The sequence below is a fragment of the Amblyomma americanum genome, chromosome 3, assembly GCF_052857255.1.
Source record: "Amblyomma americanum isolate KBUSLIRL-KWMA chromosome 3, ASM5285725v1, whole genome shotgun sequence".
Classification (NCBI taxonomy): domain Eukaryota; kingdom Metazoa; phylum Arthropoda; class Arachnida; order Ixodida; family Ixodidae; genus Amblyomma; species Amblyomma americanum.
Genome location: NC_135499.1, coordinates 154,172,676 through 154,182,069, shown reverse-complemented (window position 1 = coordinate 154,182,069; position 9,394 = coordinate 154,172,676). Strand labels below are relative to the sequence as shown.

Genomic DNA, 9,394 nt, shown 5'->3' with positions numbered 1-9,394 from the left:
GATAAAGGCAAAAACAGTCTAGCGGCTATCTTCCTCGAAAACAAATATAGAAAGGCGGAACATATACGGGTTATAACAAATGAGCAGGACCCAGCCGCCGCGGTGGCTTAGTGGTTATGGCGCTCGGCTGCTGACACGAAAGACGCGGGCCTGCCGCGACGATCGAATTTCGAAGGAGGCGAAAAATGAGAAGCTCGTGTATTGTGCGATGTCATCATCATCATCAACCTGACAACACCCACTGCAGGGCGAATGCCTCTCCCATGTCTCCCCAATTAACCCTGTCCTTTGTCAGCTGCGTCCACCCTATGCATCAAAACTTCCTAATCTCATCCGCCCGCCTAACCTTCTGACGCCCTCCGCTACGCTTTCCTTCTGAGTATGAAATGAAAATTGCCATGAGTATGAAAAGTGTATTGTGGCCCACACTATGCTGTGCATTCCCAGTGGCGCACCGGTGCTAGGGTCTCTTCTCTTACCCACTCACCTCATCAGAATATTCGCTGTGCTAGTACAGCAGAGAGCTGCCTCATCTCCATAGTTCTCCGATTTTTGCAGTGGCAGCGCGCCGAGCGCTTGCTGTTGCAAACGCCCGCAGCGCCATCCAGTGCCAACGCAGCCAAGCTGTGCTACACTAGCGCTCCTAGCATGCGCCGCGCAAACTGCCGACCGACATGCCCATGAGTGCGCAATGGAAACCCTTACTACATACAGCTCTTGCTGTATAAAAATTAAAAATTGTTGATCTGTGCTCAGTGTTGTCTATTCTCGTAAATAAGCCACACATCCAAAGCTGCGTTGTATAGCTTCTCAACTGAGCAACTCGGAGAGAGAGAAAGTAGAGTTTAATTAAAATTGTTGGACCGTAATTGGACGCGACGCCGGCCTTGCACGAGCAGAGATTTTGGAGTAATGCTCCCCAGCAGCGTAAGAAAGCTGATCGCCATATGTTACCATAGAGCAAGGACATCTGCAGAGTGCGAACGATTGGTGTGCGGCGACGTTTAAAAGCAGAGTGCCCGTAGCTTGGATGTCACCCTCGGCTTTGCGCCTGTATCGTGCTTGGCCTCTGCCTCCACATTCGAGTCTATTCTTTTCTACGAAAGCTCTACGAAGGACAGTTGACGAGATTTATTTCGCTGTTCACAGGGCTTAACTCAGCGAATTATGGTTCCAAACAGGATTTTGCACAGCAGAAAAAAAAAGGGAAGAGGGATGTGATCTACCGTCATAGCGAATCCGCAGCCAAAGCGAGCCCGGGTCAGTGGCTCTTATTTGGTTATTACGGGGTTAGGTTGCGCGATAATGCTTAATTAGTTGCACTATTCTTGTGGAACTGATATAATTTCCAGTTGTTTCAACAGTTGAACTTACCCCTTCTGGGTCAGGCTTTCGGCGAGCTTCTCTCAGCGAAATGCATTTTCCCTTCTTGGAAATGATTTTACGGGCCATAATGCGTGCCCTTACGGAAATGAAAGGCCGCTGTGGGCACAAAAGCTCTATATACACACTGGCCGCCTAAAAATGGCATGTAACATGTGCAAATGTGCCTCATTCGCAATAGCCTCCATGATTTGGATTGAAATCTGAACGGAAGGCTCAGATAACTCAACAATTATTCGAAGCGTCAATGTAGGGTGTGACATTTGTCACAGGCATCCTTCAACTGGAGTATAGATCCGAAAACACAAAATGCAGCACTGAGAATTACTATTCTTGAACGTTAGAAGAACCACTGTAGGCTGGCACACAGAGCCGCGCAGACTTTACCGGTGATCGAGCTGCCGCGCAATATAGAGACGCAGCAGGCGCAGCTGAGTAAGAGAGGAACATCAATGCAGATAGGACATTTATTTCCTTTCTCTTGCGACGACGCCGCATACACAAGTGCCGCTTCGCACACGTGACCTCGTAAGTTTGCTTGCTATGTACAAACAACGTGATCGCCGGAGCGCGAGTGTGTAAATGTGGGCCTTAACTCGACGCGGTAGCTCCCTTGTTCGGTTACTGACAAGTGAGTATTAAATTCATCAGCAGACGACACCAGAGGAACACCTAAAATAAAGCATTGTGCCTTGTAAATAGATGAACTGAACATGTGACTTTTTTGTTTCAGGCGAACCATCCGTTCACTCGTAATGTGCTCTTTAGAGTGGGACTGATAGAGCTCACTAAGAGTGCCTGGGATCTGAAACAGACTTTAAAAACGACGATAACTGAACAAGGGTTGTCTGGTGTTTTGCTCTAATTTCGACAAAGTCTTCGGCATGTGTCTTGTTCAGGATCCTGCTGCTATTCTGTCGGCGTGACGTTTGCTACAGAAAGTTTCCTCCATGGACAAAACGTAGTCCTTTTCGTCCAGCATAATTCGTTAACAACTGATGACAATTTTTGCAAGACATTAGGTTCGAATTGCGAGTATACAGATGCCAGCCCAATTCACATTTCTATATGCGTCAGTTTGTATTTTCTCATAAAGATGAACCACCTCTTTCAGTATCTTATTGGCGCAAGAAATATAAATACGTCAGCGGAAAAAAAATTGCGTTCTTCGAGATATCGTCAAGATAGTACTATTGAATTGGAAGTGTTGCTGCCTTTATCTTTTCTTCTAAATGACAACAAAAAATTGCGGGTGTTTATGGCATCAGAAAGGGCAAAGCAGCGATGTCCCATTCTGTAACCAAAAATTGTCTAAATTAGGCCAAGAAATATCGATTTCAAGCAGTTTTTCCTGCAGAAAATTGAAAAAGCAAGAAATTGAAAGCTTAGGAAAAGTGAGACAATTTCGTTTTTGAAAGCCGTTGCGGTGGCTCAGTAGTTATAGCGCTCGGCTACTGACCCGAAAGACGTGGGTTCGATCCCCGCTGCGACAGTGGCATATCAATGGAGGCGAAATGTTAGAGACCTGTGTGCTGACAAATGTCAGTGCACGTTGAAGAACCGCAGTCGGTCGAAATTATTCGGAGCCCTCCACTGTGGCGTCTCTCATAGAGCGTGAGTCACTTTGATACTTTAAACCTCATAAAACCGAAACCAAAATTTCAGTTCCTAAACTTCTCTGAAACTTCCTAAAATTTCCTTTTTGGTAAACTTTAGCCGTCAGATTCCTTAAAGAAACGAAATTCCTGAACTGGAACATCGGTGGGCTAATGAGCAAAACGCGCCGAACTTTTTGCTGCAGACGTTGTGTGTTCAGCTGAACGCTAGCTCAGTGATTCAAAATTCCCCAGTTTAGCCCGAGCTTTTCGCGGGGATTTTTGTCAAACCCGAGAAAGAAAAATTTTCTCAAAACAATGAAAAGACGGCACATCCCCCGGCAATCATAATCGCGCCTTATTTGGCCACAGGTAGGTCAGCATTCTTTTTAATGCGGCGCGAGCCTTCCAGTTCTCACCTGAACTCATGGCAATGTATGAAGACTGTGAGTGGATCAAAATGTACAATAAATAGTGAACAAATGAAACACAACAAATGAATGTCTCATGAGGCACACATATGAACGTCCGTGAAGTAGGAACACAAGACTAAGTAGAGGTGGTATAAAATTGGACACGTAGTCACGAAAACCAACGTTTTTTGCTCTTTGCACAAAGCCGAACACAAGGGTAGACATGAAGCAAGGAACTTGACACATTGTTTAAGGCTCTCCAAAAAAAAAAGAAAAGGACACACTAACTCATTTAACTGAAAACTCAAGCCAATCACGAAGCTTTGCACACACACACACAAAAAGGTATTGCAGTGCCCAGTGGAAAACTAAAACATTGGCCCGACTAGATTTAGGTGCCCACAATATAGACGATTTAAGCATAGACGCACACAGAAGACAGATAACGAAATCACCTGTCACAAACAGCACAGAATGAAGAGTCAATAAATGCCTGTCTCGGATAAAAAGAGCGGCGCATCCATAATACGCACCCTCAAAGTCGCCACATTTTTTCTTCCACACTAAAAGATGTGTACAAACATGTTGGCAACACAAACAAACAACTAACAAAAACTAAAAACAACCTGTGGACTAGAATGTATGACCCGAACGTCGTCACCTTACCCGTACACCACCGATGCAGCCCTCGGTGCATAATGCACGTCGCACACGCGACTATGGAGAGCAGCACGGTCCCTGCCCAGCGCTATCATGAGGCTGAATGAAGTACCCGCACAAATTACGGTAGTGTCTATCGACACTTTACCGCGCCTCTTCTTTTCACTTCGTCGGCTGCTCATAATAGATGATAATTCAGCCAAGCTTAGCTTTTCCCTCCTGTCAAAACTATGCGAAAACACGGCGAAGGTATCTCATTTGTTGGTATAACTTAATTTTCATTTACGCGTAGCCTTCATGAACAACAGCTCTAGATTTTTTCAACCCGTCTTTCTATCCACCTTATTCCCGCGGCATCAAGGATAAATACTGCTATGGAAGTGAAAGCGGTCGAAGCTTGTTCAAATTTACTAGCAGTGAGGTTCATGCATACTTCCGATCATTTTTCTTCACAAGAACCCATGTGACATTATGCAGCGGCAACTAAACTCAGTTTAACACGACTCCTTATTGAAAGCTACCTGAATGACGGAAAACATCTATCAGCTTGTTTAGTTTCTTCAAAAGAAGCATGCTAAGTAGCTACTGTCCCTAATTAAAGCGCTGTTCCGGACGCCTTCATTCCTATGCAAGGTTCTCATTGTGTTTGAAGAGAAATGTGAAAGGAAATGAAAGTGCGCGGATCACAAAGCCTAAGGGAGAGCTTTGTTAAAGTCTCCCCATCGACTTCCCGCATTTATTCCGAATTGGCTTATTGTTATGCTGACTAACCCAGGGCTACGTCTAAGCTTTCATAGATGCTTCATAGCGCAGCTTCGTAAAGCAATTGCTCCTTTTTCTTATACTCGTCCTTTCATACTTCTCTGCTGTACTCTTTCCGAAAATCAGTAAGTACTGTTTCCCTTGCGGTGGAAGTTACGGACTTGTTTCTTAGTCTTTCTTTTTTCTCGTGCTCGTGCTTTCACATTTTGAAATACCTGCAAAGCAGTATTTTATACCTAATACAAAATACCCGTGTATTGCGTAAGCTCTTTAAGGTTCTTGTCTGCAATGCAGGTTAAAGCGAGCACGACCGGAGCTCATAGCTGCGATCTGTTGGAGACCATTTTCCTGAAGGACAGCGTGAACTTGAACAAGGACTGAAGGACGACACACAGACGGGCGCTGTGTGTCCTGTCCTTGTCCAAGTTCATGCTGTTCTTCAGAAAAAATGTCATACCAACTCGCGCAAGCCTTCGTTTTACTGTTGGAGACCAGCCTTGCGCATCGGATTATTTCAGGCCATGACTCAACCTTGACAAAATGTGGTTGGCGCAATGCTCCCGGAAACAAAAATTACACTGGTGTCATTCTTTTTATGGGACAGTACTCAAACAAAGTAATGAACGAAATTGGTTGGCTGACATAAAGGTAGGAATAGACGAAGAGAACAATAATAAAATCTGAGAATTTTGTACATCATTCAGCCTTTACAATAATTAGCCAATATTAGATAATGGATGCAACTTTCAAAATTTCTAATGCATACAGCTAAAGGTGAATAGGAATGAACTAATCAAAATAAAGTTTGACCTATAAAAATTAGGCATTTCAATAATCTGCCGTACCATGGACGACTCGATTGATACTAATTTAGAAACGAAAAATTCATACGAAACTCAGCAGGCGTGCATTAAGGGCTAGATGTGCAAGATGGCTGTTTAACGCAAAGTGGCTGTGGAAGGGGTGACCCAAGCAGTGCTTCATGAAAGAAATCGCGAATATTTTAATCAAATACCTTCCTTTATCCAAGGTGCTTACAGGGCTTAAGAGCTCACAGACTAGGCTGATACAAACACATTTGGCTATGAATAGGTCTAGCTTAGAGCAGCGCACTTGCGACAAAATGTAGCGCCGGAAACTCGCGCTCGGTGGAAGTTGTTTCTTTTCATCTCCAGTATGAATATCTCGAACCGCAGTCATTCATTTCACGCAAACGGTGCTTACGTAGCAAAATGGAAGCTTCAAAAGGGACTTCATTCTAGAGTATCGGTACCCCAAAATACCCGAAACGAAGAGGACAGTGTTCAGTACCTTTACGAAGTTTCCTTTCTGTAACGCCAAGTAGCTTCGTCCCCCCCCCCCACCCCCGCCCCCCGAGCACCATGAAGTAACGAAGAGGGATAGTCGTAATATTAGAGCCCCAGCGAACACTAGTAGCCACTCAGCTTAAGGAAGTGTTGCTTAATTTTCCGGTGCATGTCGAAAGCAATACTGCCACTTTGATCATGCTTCGCTAAAAATGCGCTTTCAACAAAAATCCTAACGAGAGGAGAGAGAACGAAGAAATGCTAAAACAAAAAGCACATTGCGACTCTCCGTTCACAGATGAGCCAGCAACTAACTTCGCCCTTACTTTCGTGTTTCTGGAAAAGTATTCATGCCCTACAAGGCAAATCTCGGAACACACACCCATATGGCATTAGCTGTCATTTAGACAATTGAATTAATGTTCAGGTAATGCCCGTAGTTGGGTTGTGAGCAAATGTGAATCGCCCCCGCTAACGATCTGTCCTTCGTTACTCAGCTCTAAACACGATGCTTCTTTGCTTTCAAAAGGTATTGTCTAGCCATTTCTAGTCGAAAAAATCACTCAGTTTTTTATAGCATCACGTGATCTCTCATCTGAGAGAGCAAACGCCTAAGCTTTCCAATACAAGCGACCAGGAAAGACTGGCCATTCGGCTTTGTTTATATGAAATACAAATTGTTCACATCAAATGGAAAAGAGCTTTACGACTTGAACGGTATGCTCTTCAAGTACAAGTACAGAAACGGCGATTGTGAACGTCAGCTACGAGCAATCGAGGCAGCATTATGCCTGCAAAGCATGGTTTTATACCAAGAACCTATACACGTGCTGACGCTCGTGCCACGAAACACGCTCGGGCAGTGGTGTCGTTATAGCGCTGAACGTCCAGATAAAATTCTTACTCCACTGAGTAGGTTTTGCGTTTCTGCGCTGGGATGGATATAGCAAACATCTGCACAGCTTACGCACTCTAGCCGTTGTGATTTTACCAGCAACTTTCAATGTTTCCATCAGTTTTTCTTTTTTAGAAAAAAGTTCGATATACAGTTACTAGCAAAGCGAAGAGGCAAGCTCTGTTCACTATCAAGAGTCGCATTTCCTTTGCCATCTGCACTGAACTCGAAAAACCATTAGAGTGATAAAACACTCGCACGTAAACTTCTCAAAACATAAAAAGAACTATTATTGTCCCCCGTTTCTGGAGAGTACAATGCTGACAGCATTCAAATAGCATGCTTCTTGTATTGTTGCTTCAATCTACGCCTGTCATAGCTATTAGGATTTATCAAGAGGCAGCCTTTCGTACTAGTACTATCTTCGTTACCACCTTAAAATGGCCAGACAATACCTTCCCGTTGCAGCAGAGCACGCGTAGAATAGAAAACAATTGATGCACCTCCTCGGACATAAACATGGTCATAGGGGTGCTGTGCCCACCATCACGTGTGTAGCACCACTGTTCTGTTTGTGGTGCCGATAGGACCCCTTCTATCCATCCCGTGGTGAAGCCTCAGTGCAGATGTCAAGAACAACACAAATACAAATCGCCGTGAGTCTAACTTGCAGGCCTATGCTGGCCTCCCGAGCACGCAAGTTAAAGCACACGAGCTGACTCGTCTCCGATGCACTGTCACGTGCGGCCGCACTTGAATATACGATGAACAACGGCCGCCGCATCTGACACTATTTTCATTGCCTCCCGCAAAACATGAGCCCTGAGAGAGAGCCATCTGGCAACAAAAATCGGAACAAGCCGACGCGAACAGAGCGATAGAGAGAGCAGCAGTAACAACAACGACATCGTCGTCTCTACATTATGTACACCGAAGACGATGAAATGAGTCCCTCGCTCAATGATTTCACGTCTTCTTTACGGGGCCGCGGGACGCTCGAACGCGGCAACTCCGCTGGGCATTCCGACGCGGTTCAGGTTGCACGCTGTCGGGGCCGAAACCAGCGGATGCAAAAAGTTTTTCTGCCTTACAATATCTGTAGAGAGACAACGTTACGCGCACTTCTTGGGAACACAAGAAAAGTAGAGGACAACGGGAAACAAAACAAAACAACACACGCACGCACACACAAGAGGTCGACATGAAGAGCACGGTCTGTTTGTCTGTCTGCCTCCGGACCGGGCAGCCAAAGAGGCAGCAACGAAACGGCTAGTGACGTCATCCGCTGCCGCCCACAACGTAACCGGATAGAGGTGGTGACGTAATCTCAGCGGCGCCAGTCCAGGTGAACGGGGTGCAACCAGGCTTCTAGCACACGAGTCACACAAACACGCTTGCTATCACTCGGCTGAGAGGAGCGCGTCCGTCGTGTTCAGTAGTCTCCAAGCCTTCTCGCATCTCTGCTTGTTGTGCGGCTGCCGAACTTTCTGCTCTTTCTCTTGCCGGCTTAGAACTGCCCCTCGGAGGACTGCAATCCTAGGGAAAGAGTACGAGCGAAGCAAGTTAAAGGTGGTCTCCGTTTCCTAAGAGGACCATGCCAACATTCTAGAAGACACACTCACTGCGTAAGCTTGGCCGCCTATTAAAGCGACGCCATAAGAAAAAAAAAGGATCTTGGAAGCTATTTTACTGCTTAAGCATGCAAACAACACTGTGGCGCGCGTACGTGGCGTAACACAAAGTTTAACGCCCACGTCCATTTATTCGCACTCCAAAAACATGGCTCCTGAACGCAACAGGATGTACAGAAGGACAGCACAGGACAGACAGTGAGTAAAATAACGCTAGCCCCTTCCCAAGATTAGTTAAGGCTAGAATTCTCCTTTTACGTGAGTGTTATCACCTTTAGCTTAATTTCATGAGATGTTCAATGCCAACTAAGTGCCGCCAGTTTGGGTCGAAAAGTCTACCAGTTATTTTTTTTTCGTTTTTAAATGACCAGCAGTGATTCTGTGCTTATTTTCCAGGAGCCGCTCCTCAATATACTAAGTTCCTCCCAACAGAAAGAATACTTATATACTTATGTGATCGAGCTTCTTTCTTTGCAGAGTTTCGTAATTATGAAGAGTAAATTATTAGGAAAATAAAAGAGGGCTTCCCGCCCGGCCTCCATCGATTATTAGCTCTATTGGCCTGAAGTCGCAAAGTTCTCTCTCACAAATTAAAAAAAAAAATTTAGGCGGGTGCTGCCTCCGATGGCAGCACCGATGGCAGGTGCTGCCACCAATAGGGCTTGTGCCACCCAAGTTGCTCTTCCCGAGTAACCTCTCGCGAAGAATTGAACCGCCACCTGCCACGGTGGCGCAACAAGGCCACGTG

The 9,394-nt window shown here is 45.4% G+C and overlaps 1 protein-coding gene across 2 annotated transcripts in view; it reads right to left on the bottom strand.

Annotated features, from left to right (window-relative positions):
* Window positions 1–1,832: 1,832 nt before the first annotated feature.
* The window catches only part of LOC144125232 (basigin-like), a 291,295-nt gene continuing 283,733 nt past the window's right edge, over window positions 1,833–9,394 (bottom strand). For both annotated transcript variants that reach the window (XM_077658450.1, XM_077658449.1), the window contains one exon: window positions 1,833–8,551. The gene's annotated coding sequence lies outside the window, so the exon portion shown is untranslated. The remainder of the gene's footprint in view (window positions 8,552–9,394) is intronic.